The sequence below is a fragment of the Zonotrichia leucophrys genome, chromosome 8 (assembly GCF_028769735.1).
Source record: "Zonotrichia leucophrys gambelii isolate GWCS_2022_RI chromosome 8, RI_Zleu_2.0, whole genome shotgun sequence".
Taxonomy (NCBI): Eukaryota; Metazoa; Chordata; class Aves; order Passeriformes; family Passerellidae; genus Zonotrichia; species Zonotrichia leucophrys.
In genome coordinates this window covers 567168-594826 of record NC_088178.1, presented here as the reverse complement: position 1 = coordinate 594826, position 27659 = coordinate 567168, and the positions used below count along the sequence as shown (strand labels likewise).

General features: G+C 53.0%; 1 protein-coding gene and 1 long non-coding RNA gene across 2 annotated transcripts in view; one reads left to right on the top strand and one right to left on the bottom strand.

Annotated features, from left to right (window-relative positions):
- Positions 1 to 5704: 5704 nt before the first annotated feature.
- LOC135451292 (uncharacterized) lies at positions 5705 to 8865 on the bottom strand. The gene is made up of 2 exons (XR_010441266.1): positions 6769 to 8865; positions 5705 to 6199 (listed from the first exon to the last, which is right to left on the bottom strand). It is a non-coding gene; the product is annotated as an uncharacterized LOC135451292 (long non-coding RNA).
- Positions 8866 to 9135: 270 nt separating this feature from the next.
- The window catches only part of LOC135451195 (transmembrane protein 121), a 36128-nt gene continuing 17604 nt past the window's right edge, over positions 9136 to 27659 (top strand). Inside the window, exon 1 of the mRNA XM_064720144.1 lies at positions 9136 to 9271. The gene's annotated coding sequence lies outside the window, so the exon portion shown is untranslated. The remainder of the gene's footprint in view (positions 9272 to 27659) is intronic.

The following is a 27659-nucleotide window of genomic DNA, read 5'->3' as shown; positions in this document are numbered from 1 at the left end:
TTCCCATGCAATTTAATTTTGCTCCATGTGCACTGAAATGAGAGAAAAGCCCCAGGAGGAAGGAGTAAGTGATCATTTAACTAAACTCTGCATGGCAATGTCGACGGGGGCAGAACAGAGGTCAAACCAACTACCATAAAACCAGCCCTGCCTAATTTCTGATGCTTGAGCTTGCAACCTTCTAACAGAGAGTTTGGCGAGATTTCCCAACCTCTTTTCTTTGTTTCCAGTGGCTGCAAAGCCCCCAAGTGTGACGGTGTTCACAGGGGTCTGAGGGTGAGGGAAGAGATGAGGATCTGACTCCATGTTTCAGAAGGCTTGATTGATTATTTTATGATATATATTATATTAAAACTATACTAAAAGAATAGGAGAAAGGATTTCATCAGCAGGCTAGCTAAGAATGGAAAAAGAAAGAATTAATAACAAAGGCTTTTGACTCGGACAGAGAGTCTGAGCCAGCTGACTGTGATTGGCCATTAATTAGAAACAACCACATGAGACCAATTACAGATACACCTGTTGCATTCCACAGCAGCAGATAACCATTGTTTACACTGTTCCTGAGGTCTCACAACTTCTCAGGAGGAAAAATCCTAAGGAAAGGATTTTTCAGAAAATATCATGGGCCTGGGCCTGGCTTCAGCCAGGGGTTTGGAATAATAAACCTCACTAATGGATCTCCCTCACAAAAGAGGAGTTCTTGGGACTCAGACATCTCTGGGCCTGAACCATTTGTCTCTTCCTTAGGTGCCTCAAGAGGCCGCTGGTTGTCTCCAAGGCTGTCCCTGGGCAGTCTGTGGTGCCTGCCTGCCCACTGCCCTGCCTGGGGGCTGTGTGGTGCTGCAGTCACCCTGGCCTGTGCCATCTGCCTTCCCCTGGCACTGCTCCTGCCTGGGACTCCTCGCTGAGCAGAGAAATCAGCACCATCCCAGCTTCCCCTGAAAAGCCCAGCAGGTGCCTGTACGCTGTTTGCAAAGAGCCTTACATGTTCCTCAACTATATCCCTATTAGCTCTCAGCCTGAAATCCTCCCAGAAATCAAACGGGAACCCTCCAGGCATTTGAAATTAAATATAGCCCAACTTTGCAGCTGCCTGGGCTTCTGCAGGGAGCTTTTGTCTCGCCTGCAGTCCCCAGCCGTGCATTTGCTCTCCAAACCATAAATTGCAAAGTGAGACTGTGCCTTGTCTCAGCCCTGACAGGTTTGGGTACAAGAAGTATTTCAGGGCATCACTAGCCTCTGACAAGAGCTGCAAGCCAAAGCAGCCTGTCCAAGCTGACTGATTTAAAAATGTTTATCTCTAGTAAATATTGTTTCATGCCCTTAACGTCAGTTAAAAATGGACAGGGAAGTATTTCCCCCAGCAGAGAAGCAAGAAGAGTAATTAGCAGTAAAGACCCCAAATCCACCAACAGGCAGAGAGGGAAAATAGACAGCAATCAATGTGAAAAGCAGCAAATTAGTCTGGGAAGCAGAAGTGATGAGCAGAACAAATCTCTTGTGCAAGGAGGCAGGAAAGCAGCAGAGGGGAATTTTCCCCTCTGAAGGAAGCTGAGCCATGGGCTGCTGGGACTGCCGAAGCCAGCGGAACTGCTCTGAGTGGAGAGGCGGCATGGCATGACTATTCCTGCTTTCTCCATGTGCAGCCAGCCATGCTGTCCTCAGGACAGCTTGCCTCCATGCAGCTCGGAACTGCACGCACCAGAATGTCATCTCTCACCCTCTTGCCTCCCATGGCACTCCCTGGCATGCAGAGGCACGGTGTGCCCTGGGACAGCCCCTGGGCACTGCTCAAACCCTGCCCTGGGAGGGGGGAAGGGGAAAGGGGAGGGAAGGGGAGGAAGGGGAAGGGAAGGGAAGGAGGAAGGGAAGGGAAGGGAAGGGAAGGGAAGGGAAGGGAAGGAAGGGAAGGGAAGGGAAGGGAAGGGGAAGGGAAGGAAGGGAAGGGAAGGGAAGGAAAAGGAAGGAAGGAAAGGAAAGGAAAGGAAAGGAAAGGAAAGGAAAGGAAAGGAAAGGAAAGGAAGGAAAGGAAAGGAAAGGAAAGGAAAGGAAAGGAAAGGAAAGGAAAGGAAAGGAAAGGAAAGGAAAGGAAAGGAAAGGAAAGGAAAGGAAAGGAAAGGAAAGGAAAGGAAAGGCTGCAGTGATTTTTTTCTCCATGTTTTTCTTGTGTAGAAGGGAAGCACTAAGAAGCTGCTGCACTTCCACCACCTCCTTGCCTTGCCATAAGAAGGCATCACTTGACCCCAGTGGCTGGAGGGATGCTGTGGGAGCTGTGCTGGCCTTTCCCCAGCACCATTCCTTGCCTATCCCTCCACTACCTTGCCTTATCAATTCCTCCCTTGCCTTGCCTTGCTTTGCCTGCTGTGCTTTGGCTCTCCCCTCCTCCTTGGCTCTCCCTTGTTTCCACAGGACGAGCCAGGCCTTGGCATCTCCAGGGCCGTTTCAGCAGCAAGGTGCATCACTGGCGTGAGCACAGCACCTCCTTGTCCCACTCCTGGCTTGGGACAGCTTTGGATATGGTTGCCCCCGCAGAAAACCCATGGGGACAAGCAGCTGTTAACAGGCATGAAGAAATCTCTCCGTGGAAACACTGCTCTCCAGAGAACCACCTTTTCAGCAGCAGCTGTGAGATTCAAAGTCATTTTTTCCCCCTCCATTTAAGGAGATACCAATAAAAAGCACAAAACCACATTGTGGCTCCATTTTTCTATGTAGAGGAAAGCAGAAAATACACCATTTTCTAGGAAAGCCACAATCCAAAAGCCCAGGGTTTGAAAATGAATTTTCCCTCTGACAACAATCATTTTGATCATTATCAGCTGGACGTAAAACCCACAAAGCTTCCCGCAGTTTCCTGGCTCTTTGGGCGCCCATGAGGCCTCGGTGTCACCCCGCTGGAGGACACCAGGCGGTGTGCCCTGTCCCTGGGCACCCTGCCCTGGCTGCTGCCCACCCACCAGAGCCAAAGCTGGCTGATAATTGGCAGCTAATTGAATCCATTGCAATTACCTTTCCCCCAGTTCTGTTCCCCCCCTGGAAGGCCGAGCTCTTTTGGGCTGAGAGCAACAACTGAAATTGTCAGTTCCAATTCCCTGTGGCTCCGTTTATTAGGCCAGAGGACTTCCCCCGAGTAATCAAACCCAGCCAGAAAATGCATTAAACTCACAAAACAAACACTGGTGTTTGCAGCACAAAGCCCTTCCTGTCTCATTAAGATCAATTAGGTTGTCTTGAGCAAACTTTCCCCTTTCTTTCTGCTAAGCCTGGACCATTAAGCCCATCCTCCACCTAAACAAGCTCAGCGGCAAATCTGAAGGTGAAAAATGCCCACGCATCAGTGCTTTGCTCCCAGGCAAGCTCTCTCCACAGCGCTGCGAAGATAAAGGCGACGAGGCGGGCTGGGCATTCGGGACATCTCTCGCAGAGCCCTTTACCCCGCAGGAAGGATTCGCACACAAGTCAGCTCCTCTCCATTGCTCTGGGGACCAGCCCGGCTCGCCCAAGCCCGGCACAGGCTGCAGGATCCTCTCTGCTGAGGGGCTGTGCTGGAGGCAGCTGCTGCCCTCGCAGCTCAGCCCGGGGCATGTCCTGGTGCTTTTATTGGGGCCACAGCGAAGGCTGACAGGGCCAGGAGTCTCATCTGCGGCGCTGATTTCCAGGAGATTCTGCTGCGAGGGGAAGGAGGAATCCATTCAAGCACCGGCAGCAGCCAGGGCTGGCCATCCCTGCGAGCAGCAAGGGGGAGAACAGCCCGAGAGAAAGAAAAAAAGAAAGAGAGAAAATAGAGAAAATAGAGAAAAAAGAGAAAATAGAGAAAATAGAGAAAATAGAGAAAGAGAGAGAGAAAGAAAAAAGAGAGAAAGAAAGAGAGAAAGAAAGAAAAGAGAAAGAGGAAGAGAAGAGAAGAGAGAGGAAAGAGAGAAAAGGGGAGGAAGGAGGAAGGGAGGAAGGAGAGGAAGGAAGGGAAGGAAGTGGCGGAAAGGAAGGTGGCGGAAAGGGAAAGAAGGGAAGTGGCGGAAAGGAAGTGAGCGGAAAAGGAAGTGGGGAAGGAAGTGGCGGAAGGAAGTGGCGGAAGGAAGTGGCGGAAGGAAGGAAGGAAGGAAGGAAGGAAGGGAGGAAGGAAGGAAGGAAGGAAGGAAGGAAGGAAGGAAGGAAGGAAGGAAGGAAGGGAAGGAAGGAAGGAAGGAAGGAAGGAAGGAAGTGCGGAAGGAAGTGGCGGAAGGAAGTGGCGGAAGGAAGTGGCGGAAGGAAGTGGCGGAAGGAAGTGGCGGAAGGAAGAAGAAGGAAGGAAGGAAGGAAGGAAGGAAGGAAGGAAGGAAGGAAGAGGAAGGAAGGAATTGGGGAAGGAAGTGAGGGAAGGAATGAGGCGGAAGGAATCGGAAGGAAGGAGGAAGATAGCGGCAGGAAGGAAGTGGACGGGAAGGAAGGGGGGAAGGAAGGAAGGAAGGAAGGAAGGAAGGAAGGAAGGGAAGGAAGGAAGGAAGGAAGGAAAGGAAGGAAGGAAGGAAGGAAGGAAGGAAGGAAGGAAGGAAGGAAGGAAGAGAAGGAAGGAAGGAGGAAGGAAGGGAAGGAAGGAAGTGGCGGAAGTGGCGGAAGGAGTGCGAGTGCAAAAGGGGAAGGAAGGGAGGAATGGGGAAGGAAGGAGGAAGCGAAAGAAGTGGAAGGAAGGAAGGAAGGAGAAAAGAAGGCAGAAGGGGGTACTGCTGCGAGAGCTGGGGCGCACCCCGGGCTGCACCCCGAGCCCTGAGGGCTGCTCAGAGCGGCGGAGCTGCAGCAGGGACACACGGGGACACGTCCCCTCTCTCCGGCTCACAATGGCCACATGCGAATCCCCAGTTTGGTAACAGCGACCGGTGAGCGGGTTAAGCACCCGAGGCAGGGACAGCAGCCTCAAAGCCCCTGGGATGTGCAGCCTCTGTGTCACAGCCCCGCTTTCTCACGGGCACCGCACAGAGCAGAGCAGACGTGACTTTGCTGAGAGCCAGCAAGGAGAGCAAAGCCATAATTCAAGTCCTGGCTCTGGCTCCAAATATCGCATAATGAAATTAGCCCCTCGGTGCCAGGCTGTGCGGGCGGGCTCGGCCCCCCGAGAGCCAGCTCAGCTCCCAGGGCACTCAGCAGCCCTGCCCAGGCTGGGCACTGCCGAGATCCCACAAAAATCACTGCCCCATGGCACACAGGGCTTGCGGATGCTGGCACAAAGTCCTGGGCTTCCCACAGGGAGGGAGCTCTTGCGCTCTTCAGTGTCCAATTCCCACTGAGCTTAAACACAGCAGCCCTTCTGCAGGGGCTCCTGCATCGCTCCACGGGAGCAGGAGGTTGGGAGATTCTCATTCCCAAACAAGCGCAGCCTGGCACAGGATTCATACACCGCCGGCAGATCCTGACTCCTGCTGCTCGGAATCCCCAGCACGGGAGAGAACAAATGTGCGACTGCGAGCCAAGAAAGTCACTCCCAGACGATATTGCAGAGGAAAGATGATGTTAATTCAGTGGGGAGGGTGTCTGCGTGTTGCTTAGGGGTGAAAAAAGAGGAAGGAGGGAGCTGCCCCCGCCACATCTGAAAACCACAGGAGAAGCTGATAGGATTTCTGCTAGAAGGCAAATAACATCAAGAAGCCTCTGGAGATTGTTTGTTTTCTCAGAAATCTTAACATGCAAAAACTGGCAAATAAACAGCAATTTTAGAGAAACCAAAGAGTCTCTTTTTTCCTTCTTTTATTTTATTTTTTTTTTTTAGCACCCAGAAGAGGCAGCCATGCAGGCCTTGCCTGATTACTGTGCCAGGTGCTGCGAGGATGCCTGCAAAGGGAGAACCAGGACTCGTGCAGATACAGGAAAAATGACACGCTTGTGTGGCCTGCTTAAGGGTTTATGCTTAGAAAAAGGAATTAGGGCTTGGCTGGTGCAGGATGTTCCTCCTCTGTTGTGCCTTTGCTCCGTCCCTTAGCTGGCCCAGCTCTGTGAGAGGCAGCACCTCTGCTCCAAAGGTTGGATTCACGGGTCCCACCTTGTGTGGGACTCATCCAAGACAGCAAAACTGCCATGCAGAAAGAGCCAGGAGCTGATGCTGTCACAGCTGGTGGTGTCACAGACATTTGCACCTGCAAACTCCCCTTCCACTGGCAAAACTGCTGGAAGCCTTGATCCCAAGGGGAGGTGTCAGCAGAAGCCTGCTTGGAAAGCTCTGTGCAGCCTGGAAGACACGGGAGGAAAAGGGAGCTTTGCAGTGTGAGCTGTGAAGGATGGATGGACAGAACTGCCATGGTGAAGTCCCCTGGCTGCTTTGAAGAACAGCCTCTACCTGCACAGAGCTCAGGAGAAATCCAGAAATCCATGGGGATCCACTCTGGAGGGTGGGAAGTGTGAGGTGCTCTTACCAATGAACAAAGCCATTGGCTGAAAAATTGAGTGTTTGCAACTAATTATTTTCAGTAACTGACCAGCTTTACGGATGGTTGAGGAATATTCATCAAATAAATTATTCATGATTTCTTTCCACTGATCAGCAAATCAATTAGCCACAAACCTCTCTCCAATTATTCATCCAGCTCGAGCGGGATAAATGGGGAGATTTATGACACAGACAACCAACTAATGTGTATTTCCAAACAAGGACCCTTAAGATCCATAAACCTTGTTCTGCACTGGCTCAAATGACCCCGTGCTGACTCACAGTTAAGCTCTGTGAGCTCATGCCCTGTGTGCTCCCTGCTCTGCAAAGTCTCCTGTCACAGCACTCTTGGGAGGTGAGGCAGTGCAGACCTGTGGTGTGGAGAGACACGCTCTCACAGGGCTCACAAGTGATGTGGAAACACCCCTCGATGAATAAATTAGTAGATATGGCCAAGTCAAACACAAGAGCTGAGGCAGAAATAACCAGTGGTGTCCATAAGGTCAGGTGTGACGATGTACAAATCTCTTCAGCCATAAACTCCACGGGTATGGACCTGTTGGGAAGTTGCATTTGTGCAATTTAACCTCTACTGTTATAATTCCCCATAAAACCACTCTCACACCAAAATTAAGGCATGTTGACAATATTAAGCTGCACAGTAAATGTAAGTAAGGGTTATGAGACTAACAAATAGTCAAATTAGCATAAGAGCTGGCTTTGCCTCGCTGGAGTAACACCATTAGAGTTTGTAAAAGCGAAGCATAATTCAGCATAAGTGTGATAAGTGACCAGAACTGCACAGAGATATCTCCAAATTGCCCTGCTCTGCAAGACTTCCCATGCCAGCCACACTGGTGCTCCAACTGAGAAGTGAGGCCTGCCTGCCATACTTGGCATGGACACAGGTCCCTCATGGCAATCTACAGTACTGCTTGTTAATATGGTTGGAAATTAGAGTTGTGGCTGGCTTGCACAGATAAAGTGAGTCCAGATGTAGGAGGAAAGCTGCTGTACATGCCAGGCAGAGCTTCTTTTCCTGCAGTGAACTGGCACAGAACAGCAAGACACTCCAGGGCAAAAGCATCACTTGCAGCTTTGATTGATCTGGTTAGTGGATTAAGCTCATATTCGTCTAAATACACTTGCAGCCTTAATCTGCTTTCATCCCACTGCCTGGGAGGGCTCCCTTCTCACCAAGCCCCATCCATAACTCCACAGGGTTCTTTCAGTTGGAGCAGCGTTGGCTACAGACGAGAGGCTGTGAAGACACCCAGCTTCTGCATGGTGAGCTGGTGCAGAGCAGCCTCCAGGCTTTGCCTCCGGGAGCACTTGGTTTCTCTGGCTTTGCTAACTCTCCCACAGTTAGCATCCCAGTGCTGAAATCCCAGAACTGTAGCCGCATCACGGAGCTGAGGCAGCCAGCCCTGACAGGGGCAGCTGCAGCTTGGGAGGAGTGGGAGCTCCTGGGCCAGACAATTCTGCATACAGAAGGGTCCCCCATTCCTGCACAAAGGCACAGTTCTTCCCCTCGCAGGGTGTGAAGGTGATGTGGTTCCCTGTCGGTGAGGAGCTGTGAGCCCGCCAGTGGGTGAGGCTGCGAGCAGGGCTCAGCCTGGTGTCCCTCTGCCCCTCGGTTCTCAGTGCTGCACATCCTCACTGAGGAGGACAGCCAGAAGAGTCACTTCTCCTGGATCACCAGTTCTGCACCCCAGGAAAACACTCAGTCTGAGGCTAGATGTCTAGGGCAGAACTCACCACTCTTCAGATGCTGCTGCCAAAAGCCAAAATCTGTGGAGTTAAGAGATTTCCTGCAGTATCCGTTCCCGTGCCGGTCACCCCCACGCAAAGCCCACCTATGACAGGTTGGTTTCGGCGCCGCTGGGGCTGCAGCTGCTGCAGCAATGTTCCCGGGGAAGCATCGTACCTGTGCCTGGCCAGGGCTGGGAGCGGTGGGAAGTTCAGAGCTGCGGCAGGAGGGGCCCTGAGGCAGGGCATGAGCCTGGCTTGTGCCAGCGGCGGGACGGTGTGCGACCTCTGCTGTGGGGCCGTGGGGCCGGGAGAACACTGCCCATTTCCCCTGGGAGCTGCCGAGCCACTGCGGGGCAAGGCCAGGAGAGCCCCAGTGTCCAGGGGGCTCCCCAGGGTGGGGACAGCGAGTTCTGGGCTCTGGCAGCGGCATCGGCTTCAGAGGTGGGCGCTGAGGACTCGGGGGCTCGGGGACTGACCGCGGCCCGCAGGGATGGAGGCGGGGGGAAGGAGGCAAAGGCTCTGGATTCTGGTGCCGCTCTTCGGTCCCAGGGATGGGTTCGGCTGTGCCGAGCTCCTGGACAAGTCCCTGACCCAGCGACAAAGGGAAGGGCTCCCTGAGGACGGGTGGCTCCCGGACGCCGAGAGCGGGGATGGGGGGCCCAGGCTGCGGGGCGGCGGCGGAGGAACCCCCGGAGCCCCCGGGGGACGGGGCTGCGGCCGGGGCGGCGGGCTCGGGGGTGCCGCCGGCGCCTCCCGGCGGGGCCGCTGCCCGCAGCGCGGGGCGGAGGGGCGCTGGGCACGGCCCCCTCGCCGCGCCGCCCCCCGCCCGCCCCCAGCGCCTCCCGCGGACGGCGGAGCGCGGCGCGGGGCCGCGGGGCCGGCGAGCGGCGGCGGGGCGGCCGCAGCCCCCGACGGCAGCGGCGGCGATGCGGCGAGGCGGGGCGGCGGGCGGCGAGGCGGGGCGGCGGGCAGCGCGGCGGGGGCGGCGGGGCTGAGCGCCGGGCGGCCGGGGCTGCTCGGCCCCGGGGGGGGCACCCGCCCGCCCGCCCGGCGCCGCACCCGGCTCCGCAGCCGGCACACGGATTTACGGCGCGGAGCGCAGCCTGCGGAGCGGCCCGGCAGGTAAGGCACGGCCGGCGGCACCGGGGGCCTCGCCGTGCCGCCGCGCATCCCCCCTCATCCTCGCCGGGCTCCCGACGCGCCGCAAGTTTTCCCGTTGCGGTCCCAGCGGGCACCGGCTCCCCGCTCCCCCGGCGGGTGCTGCGGCCGTGGGGCTGACCCGGCTGCGCGCCCTCGCCCCCGCTCGCCTTCCCCTCCCCTCCGCTCCCCGGCGCGGCCGCAGCCCCGTTACCCCGGCCGGACAGCGCCGGGGCCCGGGGTCCCGCTCGGAGCGGCCGCAGCGGCGAGGGGCCGGGCGGAGAGCGGGGCCGGCTGCTCGGGCTGCTGCGGGAGAAGGTTCTGTTGCTCTTGGACCAAACTTGGCTTCGGGGAGCCTGGCCTCGGCGTGGGAGCCCCGGGAGGGGCCGGTGGGACGGGGGAGCCCCGAAGGACATGCCCGGAGCCCGCTGCTGCTCCGGGTGCGGGTGTCTCGCCCCGCGGAGCCCGTCCCGCTCCTGGGGATGCTCCCGCTAGGCCTCGGCTGGAGGCTGAGCAGCGTTTTGGAGCTCGCTTCTCCACAGGGAACGCGGACTCCTTCAGCCGTGTGGCAGGGCTGAGTGCCGGCAGGCTCGGGATGCTCCCGTTTCCGCCTTGGTATCGCGTTCCCTTCGCAGTCGGCCTCAGAAAGCGAGTGTGGGAGAGGGGACATAGCCCCCGGGAGAGGCAGCACAGCCGGGGACAGACAGCAGAACGGGGTCGGGTTTCCCTGGAGCGCTGAACGCCTTCTGAGCGGGACTTTCCCCCTCCTTCCCCGGCCGCGGAGGCGCTGCCGCCGGCGGAGTCGGTGTGCCCCCAGGGCCGGGGGTGCTGCTGGGGTGCACCGGGTGCGGGTTTTACCGGGGCGCTTCCCTGTGCGTGGAAAATCCCTGTTTGCAGCCTCTTCCCTCTTTTCCCTGCACGGTGGCAGACTGTCGCCATCGACCGGGCTGTGCGGCTGAGCTGTGACTTGCCGTGGGCGTGGGGTATCGATCTGTGCTGTGCCCTGCGGAAGGGAAGGTGTGCTCAGCCCAGCTCATCGCTCTGGGGACCCGTCACATCTGGGGTCCTCCCTCTGGACATGCCGCTGTCACGCTTCTCCTTGGGCAGCTGGCACGAGCCTTTAGGTGTCCCATGGTGGTTTGTGCCGGGAACCTGGCTGGCTCTAGCTGTGAGCCGCCTTCTCGTGGGTGCTCAGTCCCACAGGATCCCCTGCACAGCTCCCCGGCTTGCTGTGCTCCGCGGGCCCTGCCTGGGGCCGCATCCCGGCTGCCCTGTGGGCATGGATGGATCGGGATGTCTGCCCTGTGGGCATGGACTGCAGGTGGCACCGGGCTTCCCCCAGCTGCCTGTTGTGTACCTAAGGGTGCCCTGGGTTTATCTGCAAGAACGCATGTGAGTACGGGGGTCTGATCACTGCGTGCAGAAATCCTCCTTCAGAAATCCCCTTCTCCTGAGCATCGCTGACATAAGGTGAAATAAGCACAGATTCTGCAATTTTAGGGCTCTCTACGGGTTTTGCCACAACCAACAGGAGACGGGACTGAATATAAACTGGGTTTTTATGGGTTTCCCTGGGTTTTTATCCGTTTCCCAAGGCGAAGCTCTTGCTGTCAGAATGAAAGCAGATGTTTGGCTGCCTGTTTAAGTCAGAAAATGCGTCTGGTTAGGACGCTAGCAGTTCTAGGATCTCCAGCCCCATCCCCTTTACCTCGGTGGCTTCCAAGGCTGCCTGAACATAACTGTTCTTAAACTCCTCTGGCTGCTGCCAGAGAGGCATCCCCTGCTCCCTTTAAAAAACAATAAAGGGAAGATGTACAAAAATAATAAAGGGAATAAGTACAAAAATAATAAAGGCAATATGTACAAAAAGCCGTGCAAATGGTGGAGGAGGGTCTCAGAGCGATGCGCTGAGGGAAGCGAGCACGGCTTGGCACAGCAGCTGAGCTGGAGCTCGGTGTGGCACCGAGTGAGGCCCCAGTGCTGCTTCCCCGTGTCCTGCTGGGGCTCTGGTGCCTCACTGTGCCCTGCAGGAGATGCAAGGGTGGCTCTGGGCCTTGCTTGGAGAAGCAGCAGCAGTGGGGTGAATGAATATCCATCCCAGGAGTGCTGTGCACACACCAGCCTGTGAGACAGCCCTGCTCCTTCTGTTATTTGGCTCATGGATCCAGACTGAGAGCTTGCTGTTTTGCTGTGGGACACCTTAAAGCACAGCCTGTGCACCGGGCTGGGGCTCCTCAGCTTGGTGTTCTTGTTGTTCTGACACCCGGGGGCGGTGCAGGAGGGTCCTGCTGCAGGCTTGGGGTGTGCACAGGGCTGCAGAGCAAGGGGGCACTTGCCCAAAAGGCCACGGCAGGGCTCTGCTGAATCCCTGCTCCAGGGATGCTCCTTCTGCCTGGGCAGCCTGCTGCCGGTGCCCTGACAAGCAGCTTTGTGTGTAAATGGGGATTTCTTCAAAACTCCTGGGAGGAGCAGCTGACAGCAAACAGCTCAGTGGCGAAAATGTGTGCGTGTGTGTGTGTGGTGTGTGAACTACAGTCTAAACGGGAGAGGGAAAACATCCAGTTACAGAACTAATGCAAATGGAGTTGGCTTTCATCTCTCCCTGCAGCATCCTTTGTGGAAGGCATTTGCATTTCCCCAAAGTCAGTTTGCTACCTATCCTTCAAGCAAACCCAGAGCTAGAGAGCAGAGGAAAGCCTGTTTACAAGGTGTGGGGTGGCTTGCCAAGTCTGGAGAGAACCGAACTCAAAATATTTGATAATGAAAAGTCTTATTTTAAGGTAGCAACACTGAACACGGCAGAGGATGGCACACACAGGCTGCGGTGTGAGCTCCACTGCTGAGTGCAGGGTCGGGGGAGCGTTCCTGAGCTCCTGCTGCACCAGGTGACCCATCCAGAAGGCTGATAGGGAGGAGGAGGGTCTCATAAATTCCTCTGACCGTCCCTGGCACAACTCTGAAATGCCAGAGACGTGTCATTCCTGCCAGGGATCCCGGAGCTGTCCAGCATCAGCCTGTTGTGAGTGTGGGAAGGCTCCCAGCAGAGATCCACCAGCCCTGGAGCCTTCAGCTGTGGGGGCTCCTGGCTCTGGCAGCTGCCAACAGCTCCAGGGTGCAGCGCTGCCATTCTGGAGGGGCCTCCAGCCCGGGAGACAGACACAAAACAGGATTGCAGGAGCACTCCAGCAACAGCTATTAGCTATGCTAAAAGGATTACCAGCTCTGCAGGACTCATCAAGTGTTTAAAACATAACTCAAGCATCAAAGGCGACTCTTAAAGGCTCACATTTTCACATCAAGTCACTGTGAAAATTTCTATCCAACTTAATTAAAACATTCACTAGGCTCGTTAAAAACATAAAGAAAAAAAACAAAGGCCTTTTTTCCTTAAGTACCAAGCCATTTGAAGAGAAGAGTTTACAGCAAAGGATGCATATTTCTTTGTTATAGAATCACCTTTGTGAAAGTCTCCGGTCTCTAGATCACTGTGTCTGACTAAGCTCAAGCTCTCCAAAAAGGAAACAAATGTGTAGGTATTGTTTTTGTTGTTTTGTTTTTTTCCCTGGCTAGGGACCACAGAAGAGAGATGAAAAAGTGAGAAGAGCTTTGTAGAGAAAGTTAGATAAGAGGGTGGGGGAGTGTCAAAACCAGACCTATAATAGGAAACAAGCCACTGAAGTGCTGGTGAAAGTACCTTTTATCTTGAAGGCTGCAAGTGCTGTGCAGTGCATTAATACACATAAGAGCTGAAAAGCAGTCGGCAACAACTGGCACCACCACCTCTGCTGGCAGCAGAGCACCCCAGGTGGGTCACAGCTCACTCACCATCAGTCCCTGCCTGCCTCTCTGCTTTGTCTGAGCTCATTTTTGGGCCTCTCACTCGAAGAAGGACATTGAGGTGCTGGAGCAAATCCAGAGAGGGGCAACAAAGGTGGTGAAGGGTCTGGAGCACACATCTGATGAGGAGTGGCTGAGGGGGCTGGGGGACTCAGGCTGGACAAAGGGAGGCTCACTGGGCACCTCACAGCTCTCTACAACCACCTGAAAAGAGGCTCTAAAAAAAGGTGGGAGTTGCCCAGTTCTTCCAGGCAATAAGATAGGGCAAGAGGAAATGGTCTCAAGGTTCACCAGGAGGGATTTGAGATGGATATTAGGGAAAACTTCTTCACAGAAAGGATTGTCAAGAACTGGAACATGGTGCCCAGGGAAGTGGTTGAGTCACCATCCCTGGAGGGATTTAAATGATGTGCCACTTAGGGATGTCATTCAGTGGTGAGTTTGGAAGTGCTAGGTTAGTGGTTGGACTCTACAGCCTTAGCAGCTTTTTCCAGTCTAAATGATTCTATGATTCAGTGTTTTGGCTGAGGTGGGATGGGATCAGCCCCACCCCAAGCCCCTTCTCGTGTGTGCTTGGTCCTGCTCAGCACCACCATCATCTTCCACGGGGCTGTGATTTAATTCTCCTTGCCTGTGATGTCCCCTGATCCCTCGGGGACATGGGATCATCCCCAGGCTTCAGCATCTGTTCACCCTGACCACTCTCACCCTGCTCAGAGGCCCCAGTTGTTTCCAGTGCCCTGAGGAGATGTAAAACAGGTAGTCAGACTCACTCTGCACAAGGAATTATGCCACTGGAATTATGGGTGCATTAAACACAGCCTTTAACCCTAGTGAGTGATTTTTTGACATTCATAGAGGCCTTGAACATTGTAGGATTTCATCCCGTTATGTTAATTTTCTTGGTTTTGATTAATATTGAATCAGCATCCCCAAAAAAAGGAATTAACATGTCCTCTCCTTCCTCTTGTTTACATATGAGCTTAATTTCTTCCTCTCCACACTGTCCTGCCTGGTGCTTGGAAGGGCAGTGCTGAGAAACGCCACGAGGAGCAGAGCTGCTCCTGCTGCATCTTCCCAAGGGGATTTGCTGCTTCTCTTCCTTCTTTCCTTCTCACTTGGCCATTTTCTCGAGGCAGAATGTAGCACCAGAGCAAAGAGCCCCTGTAGGACTGGCACAAAGAGCCCCCTGCCCCTGCCACCCTCTGGGCTGGGCCAGCTGTGTCCCCATGGCAGGGACAGCGAGCTGTGACACTGGGCTGGTGCCATGTGTGTGAGCACAGCCTTTATAACCATGTACTCTGTGAATTTCTAGGGATGTGAAATGCAGGAATTAGGAGGTAGACAGGGTTTTTCCATCAAGCATTTATAGCACCTTCCTCACCATGTGTCTAGACATAGCTATAAATGAGGGAGGGCTATTACCTGGGAATAAAACTACTGAATCCAGCCCTGGAGAGCTTGATGCTGTATTTCCAAGGAACTGGGAGATTCCTTGTGATGAATGTAACAGTATCAAAAGCTATAAACTCACCACAGCTGGGTACTGAGTCAGGGGACACACTTAAATGTACCTGCCACCTGCAGCTTAGGCTCAGCATTAACTGCAGTCTCCTGCCAGTCCTTGGCCATTCCAGGGGCTGCCCTTGCTCACAGATCAGGGTTCAGCCCCGCTGGCTCCACCAGCTCCAGTGGCATCATAAAACACTCCAGGGCTCACCACAATCTGGTTTTTCATTGCAGTGTGGAGCAGTGGTGGTGTGGAGGAGAGGAGAGGTCATCAGTGGAGCCCGGGCTGTGCAGCTCACTGGGAAACTGCCTTCACACCTGAAAACTTGAGGCAGGAGCTCTGCTGAGTGCCTGGCAGTGCTTGTGTGGGTGGGAAATGCCTGGGAACTCATCTCAGAATGCCCAGTCTCCATCCCAGTCCTTTTGATAGTGGTGGGAGAAGTTATACTGCAGAGATCTAATTTTTTTGGATGCAAATTCTGTTCTCTGATCATTCCTTCTGCCACGTCCAGCACAGCAGGGTCTAAGTCTGCCTAAGGCTTTGCCACACTGTGATAGCATCAGCAAAAGTAATAAAGAAGAGAATGGGCTCCCTGGAAAAATACTGTGGAGCAAACCCCTGACACACTCCTGACGGTGTCTGCAGTGAGAGCCCAGGGAATGATTTTGTTCAGCTGGGAGTAACCAACCTACACTCGTCTGAGTGGCCGAGTGGAGTGCCAGGGGGTGTCTCTTCTGATCCTTTGCTTGAATTAGAGGATGAAAAAGGGAAGTGAAAGAGTCACACTGGTGGCTGGGACCTTTTGGGACCTGCTGGCCCATGGCTGACTGCCTTGTGAGGGAGGAGGGATGAGAAACAGCAGCATGGAGAAGGGTTGGGGCAGGATGCAGGCGGTGGGGAATTCGGGTCAGCACCTTTGTGGCTGCAGGAGGTGCTCCCCAAGCTGGGTTTCCTCCTCCAGATTAGCTTTCCTCTGCAGATGTGCACTGTGTCCAGGCCTTGTAAAACCCCTGCAGAGTTTTCTCGTATTGCACATTCAGGATTAGGAGGCACTTGGGTAACATGGTCCTCTGAGTGCCTAAGACCTATTAAAAATTGCTCTCGTTTGACTCCACAAACAGTGCCATTGGGAATGCAGCAATGCTTCTGGGATGTGAGTAAATACTGGCCTTGAATGAAGTCGTGGATAATGGGAGATAAGTTATCACCAGCTGTTTAACTCAATATTACTTCCATGCAAGATAACACCGAGCTTTTGCAAGAGGTTAATAACCAGATGCAGAATCCATCACTGCAAACACAGGCACCTGGCAAAGTGCATCCATAATTTTTCCACTGGAGTGTTATTACAGCTGAAGGAGTGTGGTGGCAAGGAAATGTGCCAGTGGGCCTGGCTCCAGTGGCACCCCAGGTGATGCTGTTGTGGCTCTGTGCAGTGACTGAGGGACAAGGGTGCTTCACTGTGGGTCCAGCTCCTCCAGACTGAAGGCATGGCATCATTACAGAGCTGTAATAACAAAGCTTTGCTGCTGCCAATCAGGCTGGAATGCCTGTGCTGGGCAGTGCCTGCACTGCACATCCAAGCACAGGGACCATGGAGCAAAGCGTGAAGGAGCACAGGGAGGCATTCATACAGATATTGAGAAGGTGGTGGTGAAACATGAAGCGTGCATCCGTTGTGGAGCACAGGATCACCACAAAAAGGAATGCAGCTGATGCTAATCAAGATTTTAACCCAGAGTTATGGGTCTGCATCACTTTAGGTGGCTCCTGCTCTCTGCTATGGCTGTTGCTGGACCTGTAATTCCATGGAATTGTAATTCCAAGAACAGGCTGGCAAAGGCCAGAAGCACTCAGGGAGATTGAAAAGGCTCTGCAATGGCTCTGCAGCCACCAGGCCTCTCTGCAGGACTCCTTCCCAGGCCTGTCCCAAAATGTAGAGCTGGGGCAGAGGAGATATCTCAGCCACCTGCCCATTGCCACAGTGTAGGCCTGCCCTGGCTGTTTTCATTCCATTCCTCTCACTTGATCCTGGCCATGGATGCTGTAGGCTTCCAGCACTGAGCCTCACCAGCCCAGGGAAGGCTGAGGTGGGAGAATGGACCCTGCCTGCTCTCCTCTGCCTGCTGCACCCGCAGGGCTGTCCCTGGTGATCAGGACACGAGGTCACCGTGTCAGTGCCCGGCTGGCACAGCCTGGCATGGCTCTGAGGACACTGATCAGCCTGACTGAGCCCTCAGTGGAGGCTCCTGGCACTGCTGGGCTGGCTCTCCATGCCCCTGGCTGCCAGCCCCTGCTCTATCCAGCAGACCACAGTGCTGCTCAGCAGAGCTGGCTGCAGGTGCCAGGACAGCAGCTGCAGCCCTATTGATCCCTGTGGGCATGATAAGCCCAAATGGAGACCCTTGGGAAATCAGCACAGAATACAAAAATCTGGCTGCAGAGCAGAGTGTGAGACTGTGGCAGCTCTGCAGACAAACCCATGTGAGAGTCCAGCTGGGCAGAGCATCCACAGAGAGCCTGCTTGGAATGTGGATTTGGTGCTTGGGATACATAAGGAAATCTTTGTTGGTTTGCATGAGCCCATCACACCTTTTCTTTCTCCCAGAGGAGGCATCTGGAAGCAGATCCAGGTCCTTGCAGCCATGGAGGTAACAAATCCTCAGCTTCCCTGGGTTCCTCACGTGGGCTCCTCAGGTCGTGAGGCTGGAGTGAACAAACAGATGAGCACACTGGAAGCATCCAGACTTCTCATGGTCTCAGGGCTAGAAGGGTCAGAGGAACACCCTGGCCTCCCAAAAGAAAGAAGCCCCTCCATGTGCCACTGCTGCACTGGCTGTTGCACAGGCAGATGGGTGTAGCCATGATATTTTCTGAAAAATCTATTCTTTGGGGTTTTTTTCTCCTGAGAATCTGAGAGGCCTCAGGAACAAAATGTTAACAATGGTTATCTGCTGCTGTGGAATGCAACAGGTGCATCTGTGATTGGTCTCATGTGGTTGTTTGTAATTAATGGCCAATCACAGTCAGCTGGCTCGGACTCTCTGTCCGAGTCAAAAGCCTATGTTATTAATTCTTTCTTTTTCCATTCTTAGCTAGCCTTCTGGTGAAATAATTTCTTCTATTCTTTTAGTATAGTTGTAATATAATATATATCATAAAATAATAAATCAAGCCCTCTGAAACATGGAGTCAACATTCTTGTCTCTTCCCTCATCTTGAGACGCCTGTGAACACCACCACAGGTGGGGAGGTGTGTGTTTTCAGGCCATGCCACACTCCTGGTGTTCACTCCCTGCTGGAGCAGCTGGAGCAGGGCTCAGTGTGCTGGGGCACTCTGGCCTCGCTCTCTCCCCAGGTGTTACAGCCCCCAGAGCTGCTTTGGGCCAGCACCATTGAATGGCTCAGAGCATCCCCTGCTTAGGCAAGCACATCTCTGGAGCCTCCAGTAGCTGCAGTTAAGAAGAAAGCTGTGTTACTAATCCTCATATGTAGCTGCTTTTTTCCAGCTCAGGCATTCCAGCTGAACTTTTCCCCCTGTGCTGTTTGCAAACCAGGCAGAGTGCGAGCGTGCCCTCACCCTTCCCACACACACACACAGCAAATGGCAGGTCCCTGCTCGTCCTCAGCAATTAGCAAAGAGCTCCAGCTGCCCCTGCTGCTGCCCTGGGATGACTTTTCTGTTTCCCATGGGCTCATTGCTGCAGCAGCAGCACAGCCAGGCCGTGTGGGTTCGCTCCTTTACAGCCGCGCCTTGCCCTCGCCTGTCACTCCCAAAGTGAGGCCTGTCGAAGGAAGGGGACCAGGACACCAGATGGTTCATCACAGGTCCAGTTTATTGAAGAAAGCATCAAACACTTATACAGCAAATAATAAGCTTATGAATATTCTGTAAGCCAAGCAATCTATTGGTTAAACTATACCATCAACTCTTCCTCATTCCTTTGGGCCTACATTCTCTACTTCTCACGTCTCTCTGTCCACTTCGTTATCATACCCAGCTAGGCCCAAGGACACGCTATCTTGCAGGTGCAGGATTTGGAATTAGCCACGGCTTTGTACTTTTCCAGTCTCTAGTCAGCTAAATTCCCAACAGAGGCCCAATTTAGTCTGAAATGAACTTTGTCATTAAAGCTCCTGGGTTATTAAAGGTAGGACAGCCTGGGCTGACCCTTGTGGGCGTGCATGCCTGCATTTAAAAGCAAAGGAAATTCCTGTAGATGTTTTGGCAGCACCTCGTGCTGAGGCTGGTCACGGTCTGTGTCCGAGCAAGTGCTCCCTGCTGTGGGTTGGAACCTTGTGGTTCTCCTCTAGAACTGGGGTTTCAGCTCCTGCTGAAGTTTGTGAGCAAGGTCCTGGCCGGCAGCAGCTTCCCTGTTCTTTCCAGGAGAGCCTGCTGCATGGTGGCTCTGGGAGCAGCACCTCCCCTTGCCCTCAGAATCCTGGCACCAGGGGTGCCACTGGAGTTTGTGCTGCTGCCACACATCCTTTTCCTGGGGGGCTCCACATGATTCACTCACCTGTGGAGCTGGGAGCTCCTGTGTTAAAGCTTTCTTTTAATCAGTTTGCAAAACACCCAGCTTCTTGTTTACTCTTGTGTGAGTTCCCCTTATTTATCTTGAATTTCAGGAGCATGACTGCTGGTTTTCAGTGTGCAGCACAGCAGCAAACCACCCTGGGCTCCCTGGGAATGGGAGCCTCTTCCTTCCACTCCTCCCCATCCCTCTGCAAGGTACAGCAATACAATCACTGGTTTGTTCACTTCTTATTTCCCTGACAGCAATCAATCTCGTGTTGTCTTTGCTTCCTCCTTTGATTTCTTGGCTTTTCTGATCTTCCCACATTTTCTGCAGCTACACAACTCATCCAAACCAATAACCAGCGCAGTTTTTCCCCTCAGGTAGCACTGTGTGCCCTCAGACCTCGGGCAATGCTTGTGCCTCCCTCGCTCAGGGGGGAGGTCATGGTGGGGCTCATAACCTCATAAATAATTCTGTCCTCTTGATAAACAGGCTTTGGCAATGAATCCCTGCAGTCCTACACAGATCTTGTGTCAAATTCAGAGGAGTTTCATGAGATTAGCATTGCTTTGAACTCCTTCTTCACGCCCAAGTCTGGCAGGGGGAGTATAGGAAATTTATAGTTGCAAAAGAACTTTGCAAAGTTGCACTACGCTCCATTTCCTTGGCAAAGGCAAATAAAACTACGCAGGGAGAAGGGAATAAAGAGTGGAGAAAAATGCTGTAGACATGAAGGGAGAAAATGCTGAATGGGAGGGGAGAACTGACAGCCTTAATGTGGATTTGGGGGGAATTTATAAACCTGGAGCCGAGTAATCACAGAGCGTGGGTGGTTTAGGTGACTGTGGGGACTCATTGATCTTCATTAACCTTGCAGCCACCTGGGTTCAGGTGTCAACTCAACACCAAACCACAGCTGATCAAAACTTCCTCTGTTTGAAAAATTGTGGGGAGATTGGGTTTTCAAGAGGCTGAATGGGATTTCGTGAGGCCCCCTGCCTTCCTCAATATTGTTAAATCATTCAATATCAAAAATCTAAAAATGGATATTTGGGCTCCAGCCAATAAGAGCTGAAAAATGCTGCTGTGTTTGTTTGTGAGTGAGGAGCCTGTATTTTTCTGTATTTTCCCCTTGTGCTATGGGGGCTTTGTTGCCCCTGCCTCACAGAGGGCTCAGGCAGGATCCAGGCACTGCCTTGCCCAGAGAGGAACACAGAAAGCAACTTCAGTAATTCCTACAGTGAATAACCCCTTTTTTCCACCTGTATCTGGGGGAATGCTCTCCCCTGAACCAGAAGTACAGTGGTGTACATGAGAAAGATGCTATCATGGTAAAATGGTCAGACTGGAGTAGCTCTGGGATGAGGGCTGTTTATTTGTTTGGGCCAGAAAATGGAAGCGGGTCTGGAGAGTGAAAGAGGCTTTCCCAGGATAGCTGTGACTTGTCAGGGGCTGGGAGAGATGTGCCATGCAAGCCCTGGCTCTTCTGTTTGATATCTGGAATATAGAAATTACTGGAATCTGGATCTGAAATATAGATCTGGAATACAGGAATTACTGCTGGGATGGGAGAGTGTCAGGTGAAGCAGCCAAGTGAAGCATTGCTTTTGGTGGTTGCTGGGTGAGGAGTGCCCATGCTGAAGAAGTGGTGGAAGCCTGGATGAGCAGCTTGGCTGCAGGGGAAATGCCTGAGTTTGGGTGCACAGTGTGTGCTGATGCCACCAAAGCACCCCTGAGTGAGGGCTTTTGGTTCCACTCACACAAAATTCATGCCTGCTGTCCTGCACAGGGGAGCCCAGCACGTTTTGCATTCCATTGGCAGCACAGTGACCTGCTCAGGTCGAGCTGCAGACCAAACTGGGAGCAGCCAGGCTGCAGGGATCTTGTAGCACCCTAGAAACTCAGCGGGACCCTTGCCCTGAGCTAAAGAACCCTCCTGAACTTCCAGCCTGGTGAGCTCTACCCATCTCCTCCCCTGGGGTATTCTCCAGTGTAGAGGTAATACAAAATCACACCAGTAGCTTCCACTGGTCTCCTGCATCCTTTTATTTGGTTTAGAACCAAGTGTTTGCGAGTCGTCACTGGGAATTCATCGTCAGCCGTCTGTCACGCTTAATTGGGTTGTCCTGTAAAATATCTTGCATATAAGTAAATCAAAAAGAGTGGGGCTCATAAAAGGGCCAGTGTGTGGCACACTGATGTTATTTATAGGCTCCTCTGTGGTGCTCATTGCCATGGCAGCTGTGAAGGTCGATGCTGACACTTGGGAGGGAACGGCAGGGATGTTTTTAAACAGCCACGTGTATGGAATGGAGCGGTGCTGGTGTGTCCCAGGGCGGTGGGAGCAGGGCTGCAGTGTCCTGCAGGGAGCCCCCGGCCCCAGGACAGCAGCAGGAGGGCAGGGAGCCATGGCAGGGGACAGCAGCTCTGTGGGCTGAGGCTGCTGGGGTTGTAGAGCCCACAGCTCCTGTGCCCCGGGTGCTGCATCCTTGGAAAAGTGGGCAACAAGCCAAAGGGGAGAGGCTGGAGATCCCTTCATCGCTTTTCTCCTCTTCAGGATGAAGCCCTCACTACCAGCCTGTTTTTCATACCTTTCTGTTGAATTACACTGAAGCCAGTGGTGATTGCTCCACGAGTATCCAATAGAAGCTTATTCTCTGCAGCTGGCTTTTTTGGATAACATTCTTTCTTAAAAAGCAAACAAAAGCAGCATGTCCTCATGTCAGTTCTGTAACTGGCACATGAAAAGCCTTCTTCAGCCACATCCAGGCAGAGCTGGTTTGAGCATCTGCACCTCAGCTTCCACCTGGAAAGAAGCCTCCTGCAAACCCTTCAGTGTTCCAGAGTTTGGAGCAGCAGTGCTCCAAAATGACTCTCAGGGGGATGCATAGCAAACCCTCAGTGTGTCCTTTTATCACAAAACTGGAGGGTGCCAGTTCCTGCAAAGCCCTGGCCAGGCTCTCTCAGTGAGTTCACCTTCATCTTCTCACTTCATCAGGCTGTCACAGCTCAGCCCTGACCTGAGGAACCCAGGGCTTAGCCAGCCCTCTGTGAATCTCTCTGCCCATCTGAGAAAGGCTTTCTATAAACCTACACCATCCTCCTACTGCACTAACTGTGACTCTCCCACCTGCAGGCCGGCGTTTTTTCTCTGCAGGATGAGCAGGGGTCTCTGGAAGGCACCTGGTGCCTTTCCTGTCACCCCTGCCTCTGCAGCACAAACCAAACTGTGCCTGTTTCCCCTCCTGTGCAGATAAGCAGGTGCTTCTTCCCACCCTGTTCTCATCCCCTCTCCTTGCTCCCCAGGGCAGCCGCAGTTCCCTGGCTGCTGTTAGTGATGGATTTTTTTGTTCCCATGAGATAAACGCTGTGTCCCCACCACCCATGCTCCCCCACAGCAAGGGGAGGTTCCTCAGGAAAGCCCCAGGGGCCATAAAAGTCATTATTTAACATTATTTACCTGTTGATGGCAGCTATTTCTATGGCTGTGGGAGCACAGGGCCCTCAAGCCCACGTCTGTAAGCATTCAATTCATGCTTTCTTCACAACAGCAAACTGCCAAAGCCACTTGGTTAAACAGTTGAAGTAAACAAACTCACTGGAATTTTTTTTCTGGGGCTGTCCTGGAGTTTATGCAAGCACTGCACTAACATTTGCTGTCCTGGCATCCACTGTTAGTCCCACAGACACCTGCTTGGGAAATGAGTCCACATGGGCAGTGGGAGTGAGGGAGTTGCTGTGATGCTTTCCCTGCCTCCTACAACTCCATTCAAGAGCTCTTCTTGCAGAGCAAATACATGGGGTCTCTTTTTGCTCTGAGACTGATACGGTTATTGAGCTTTCTGCAGTGGAAAAAAGATTGCAAGGCAATTCAGCTGGCTGGGTCATGAATCCACGTAGATGTTGTGAATGGAAACGATATGCATGTGCCCTGGGCTTTGCCCAATCATACCAAGCAGTAATGTAAGTCAGGATGAAAATAAATCTTAATACCAACATGCCCTACATGAAGCAAATACTTATTTTACATAAAACCTAATTTTAGCACGTCAAGACTGTGGCCAATCCACTTTGTCTCACCATGACTTAGCATAATGGCATACATATAGGTATGAATATATAGATTTGTAAACACGCTCTTTTCCCCTCCCTATTTTTTTTTGCTGAATTGAGTGCCCCAAGAGGCAGGACTTGCTGTCTCAGTGAGGAATCTCTGCACACTCCCAGCCCTTCTCTCCCTTGCCTGGGCATGGGGAAGGCAGCATGGGCACCCATGTTATTCACAGCGTGATTTCTTTGAGCAGCAGCAGCTAAGAAATGCCAAAGCACGGCTGTAGTGCTGACTGGGATAACTGGGTAGAAGGAAATGCTGATGGGTGTCAGGCCCTGGGGATGCTGGCAGGGGATGGATGCTGCCTGCAGCCCTGCCTCCCACAGCTGGCCCCTCTGTAGTGATCTCAGTGCTGGCAAAAGAGCAGCATCAAAATGCTCTTCAGCGTGGGATTCATCAGTGTGCATGCCCTTTGTCTGGTACCCGTGGAGAGAATGCCAGAGGTTGTGAGGGAATGCCCTGAGGGAGTCATGATATGCTCAGGTTTTCCAAGTGCTTTGGAAAAAGGAGTGGTGAGCTTTGCTTTTCAGAAAAAGCCCAGAAGTCCTTTCTGGCATTACGCTTTCCTGCGTCCTCCCCGTGCGGTGTCAGAGCTGGTTTATGCAGCTGTATTAACTTTCACTTCACCTTTCTGTGCTGCTTCCCTCCCCTGCACACTTTGTCCTAGGAAGAGCCCAGACTGCTCCAGCAGGGCTGGTTCCTCACAAGAGTTTGGATGTGCCGTGCCAGGAGGAGCCTGTCCTTCCCTCCCCACCACGCAGTGGTTCCCAGAGCTCTGTGCCAGCCTGAGGGCACACACAGCTGTGCTGGGGCTCGCTCAGCTGCTCCTGCCCAGCTGCTGTGGGATGTGGGGCCCTGTGATCCCTTCTCCTGGGGAGGCACAGGCTGCAGCGGCCGCGGGAGGATTTTGGCTTGCGCCGGCAGCCAGCGAGGAGTGTCTGGCACTGGTGGCTGGAGACAGGCCCTGCCTGTGAGCCAAGCCAGGCTGGCAGCTGGGGAGCCAAAAGCAGAGCGATAGACATGGCTTTGGATCCCTTTGTAGACTCCTGCCTTGATGGTGAAGCCGCTCGCGGCACGCCTGTCTTGGGGAGCACAGTTTGGAAGGGATCTTAAAGACATCTGCTTCCAGCTCCTGCCATGGTTTCTCTCTTTTTGTCCCTTCTTGCTCCCCTGTTCCCCCTGCCCCAGGAACAGGGATGTTTCTGGCCAGCTGCAGCCCAGGGGATGCAGGGAATAGCCAGAGAAATCCAGCTGAGTCACAAAAAGAAGCACTGCTGCTGATTTAGCCCATTTCTGATCTTTTGGACAAATTTCAGAGCATTTCATCGGGGAATAGGAATCTGCAGGCACAGCCCCACACAGACTATCAGGGCTTTTCCACATTTTGCTTACACTTCCTGCCCGGAGCACAGAAGAACACATCCACATCTCCATTGCCCACAGCATTCCCTACAGACACTTAAGAGTTATTTTACCCTCTTTCTTAAATTTAATTTTTAACAACCCCTCCTCAGCTGTACCTTGTAGGGAACAGTGATGTTTTCCTGCTTGGGAGCAGCCACTGGTGCTTTTGTGGGGCCGTGGTGGTGAGGAGCAGCTCTGGAGAAGCAAACACCCCCAGGAATGTGTAGGGGGTGTGGAGCCTCACAAGCTGCAGGGCTGGGATGCTGCTGCCTTCCTGGTGAGGGGAAAGGGAGTCCCAGCCACCCTGAAAGGAGAAGAGAGGTGCTAGTGCAGCCCTGCCTCCCCAGCAGAGGAGCAGAGCAGGTACAGCAGATGAAATGACCTGCTGCTCTCTCCTTATTAAAAGAAAATAGTGTTTGCTGGCAGCCCTACAGATCTGACACCTTGATCCATTGAAATGTTCTCAAAATATAGATCAGGAAGTGATCCAAGCCCCCCGTGCAGGGAGGGTTTCTCCTCCTGCTGCTGCCCTCTCCCAGGGCAGGAGAGCCCTGGCACCCCATGGCAGGTGGGTGTGGATGGGGGCTCCCACCACAGCGCCAGTTTGTGGGCAGGTTTGACTGGGTGATGCATCACTGAGCCCATCCCTTCTGGCTCAGCCCCAGCAGTTCTGGAAGCAGAAACTGATTGTGATTTAAAGGTGTCGGAATCAGGAAATCCATCATGTCCTCGCTAATCTGCTGCTGTGATTGATTACCCTCACCATTAACTGCCCGTTACAGACACACACCTTATTTCCAGCCTAAATTGGTCCCTGGGCAGGGCAGGATGGCACAGTGATGCATGGAGGAGTGTGCAGGGGCTGAGTGGCCCTGGGCCAGCCCAGGCTGAAGGCACAGGCACCCAATGCCAGCATCCAGAGGAACAAGGGGGACAGGAGTGCCCAGGATGGATCCCCCAGAGCAGCTGGGGTCGGGATCCCTGCCCAAGGGCTTGGGGACATTGCAGAGGGGGTGGCATGAGGGCTGGCACCCTGCCCTGGCATCCCCAGGACCAGATCACAGTGCAGTACATTGTGTACTGGTCCCCTTCCCCTGCAGAAGGATCTTCCAGCAAAGGAGTGGGAAGAGTCTCGCTTTGCTCTGAGCTAAATTGTGCAGTAAATTAAGCCTGATCTGCATGAAATTTCCTCTGCATGTATGTTCCAGGGTGAGCCTTGGAAGAGGTTTTATCCAAATTCTCCTGCCTTTTGTCTTTAATTTAAAAAGTTAGAATCTGCTGTAATTGCCTCTGTGCTCGTGGAGAATTGGGTAATACTAAGAAACCCTCTGGTGGCTAATTGAATGCCTTATAAATGTTCTGACTGTAAGCAAAGTTCTCTGTCTTACATTATAAAGATATTTAGGTCCCATTCTGTAGTAGGGTGATAATTTTATGAGGGATTTTCATATCTTTTGGATGCAATATGGGATGGATCATTACCTTTTTTTACACTTAATTGCTTTTATCATCCAGAAATATGCAGTGCTTAATGATAATAAAGAGCCTCTGCTAAGGAGGCCAAACACCAAGTGTGTTATTGCCAGAGCACAACTCCTCAGTGTGGCATCTCATGTGCCACCCACCCTTGGGGAGAGAGGGCTGCTCACCCCAAACCCCCCAGCAGGGAAGAGCAAGGCCAGAGCCCTGTAAACCAGGAATTGTCTTGTTTTCCATGCATCCATGCATCCCCTGCCTTTCTGGTACCTCACCCGTGGCAGCCAGAGCACGGAGGATGCTCCTGCAGCAGGTGGGGATGGGCAGGCTGAGCTCCCTGCTGCAGGCTCCAGGCTCCAAGAGGGCACTGGGAACAGGCCCTGCTGCTCTGGAATCTGCCTGAGAGAGGGAAATGTGCTGCTCCTGCCTGCTGGGCCAGGCTGGCACCTCGCTGCCAGCTTTGCTCCTCAGAGGCAGGGTTACAAAACCAGGCCCAGATGTTTGCTTGCTGTGTTGCCTGTGGCTCTTCCAGGAATGCATTTTTCAATGGCCTTCTACAGCTCTTAATTAAAAGAGCACTCACATAATTTATTAATTACTTATTAACCCTTTATAGCCACTACAAGCCCATCACAGACGTCGGTGGTGTCCTACTGATGCTCATAAGCTCATCAGCAGCCGTTGTAATTGATGGATTTAAGCAATCTGCTGACCTGTTGGGCCCGGCAACAATTGATTAACTATTCATTAAAACATCTAGAAATTATTTATGAACCTTTTATAAACTATTTATAAGTGAGCAGGGACAGATTTATTCATTACTGTGTATGGGCTTGCAGCAAAGGCATGGAAGGAGCTCCAAGCTGAGATTCCTGCAGCCCAGCTCCAGGCAGCAGGAAATATGCCCAATGCCACAGGAAAGCCTTTGTCACTCCACACATTTCTCCAAATTACACTGGCTTCCTGCAGGCCCCGTGGGGGGTCAAGTTCCCTGATGGATGTGGGTCGTTCTCCCAAGGATCAGAAATAACACAGAATGGAGAATTTTCTGCTTTTCTGCAGAGTCAGGTAGTTTAGCTAAGTAGGGGCTGGCGAGAATCCAGTAGCAGCTTTTTAATACACTGTTGGGCTAAACTTAGAGGAGAGGATGAGCAGGCTTGTGTGATGCTTTGCTTCTAGTGGCATAGGATTAAATTACCATCCCATTTTACTTCATATTAGTATGCAGGGATAGAGAGAGAGAAAGGCAGCAGCTGCCAGCAAAACCCTGCTGGCTGCTGGGTGCTCTCAGGCAATGAGCTGGTTCCTGGCTAAATTGGGGATGCAGTGTAAGAGTCAGGTTCAGAGCCCACAGCTGATTGTTTCATTTTGGGGTTTTTTTCCAGCTTGATAATGAAAAACCAAAAATCTGTTTTCTGTTACTTTCAGTGCAGTAGAGGAAGGGAAGGTGGAGTGGCCTTGCTCAGCTTAGACTTCATGAATCATTCCCATGTTCCTGATCCGTAGTGTTGGTAC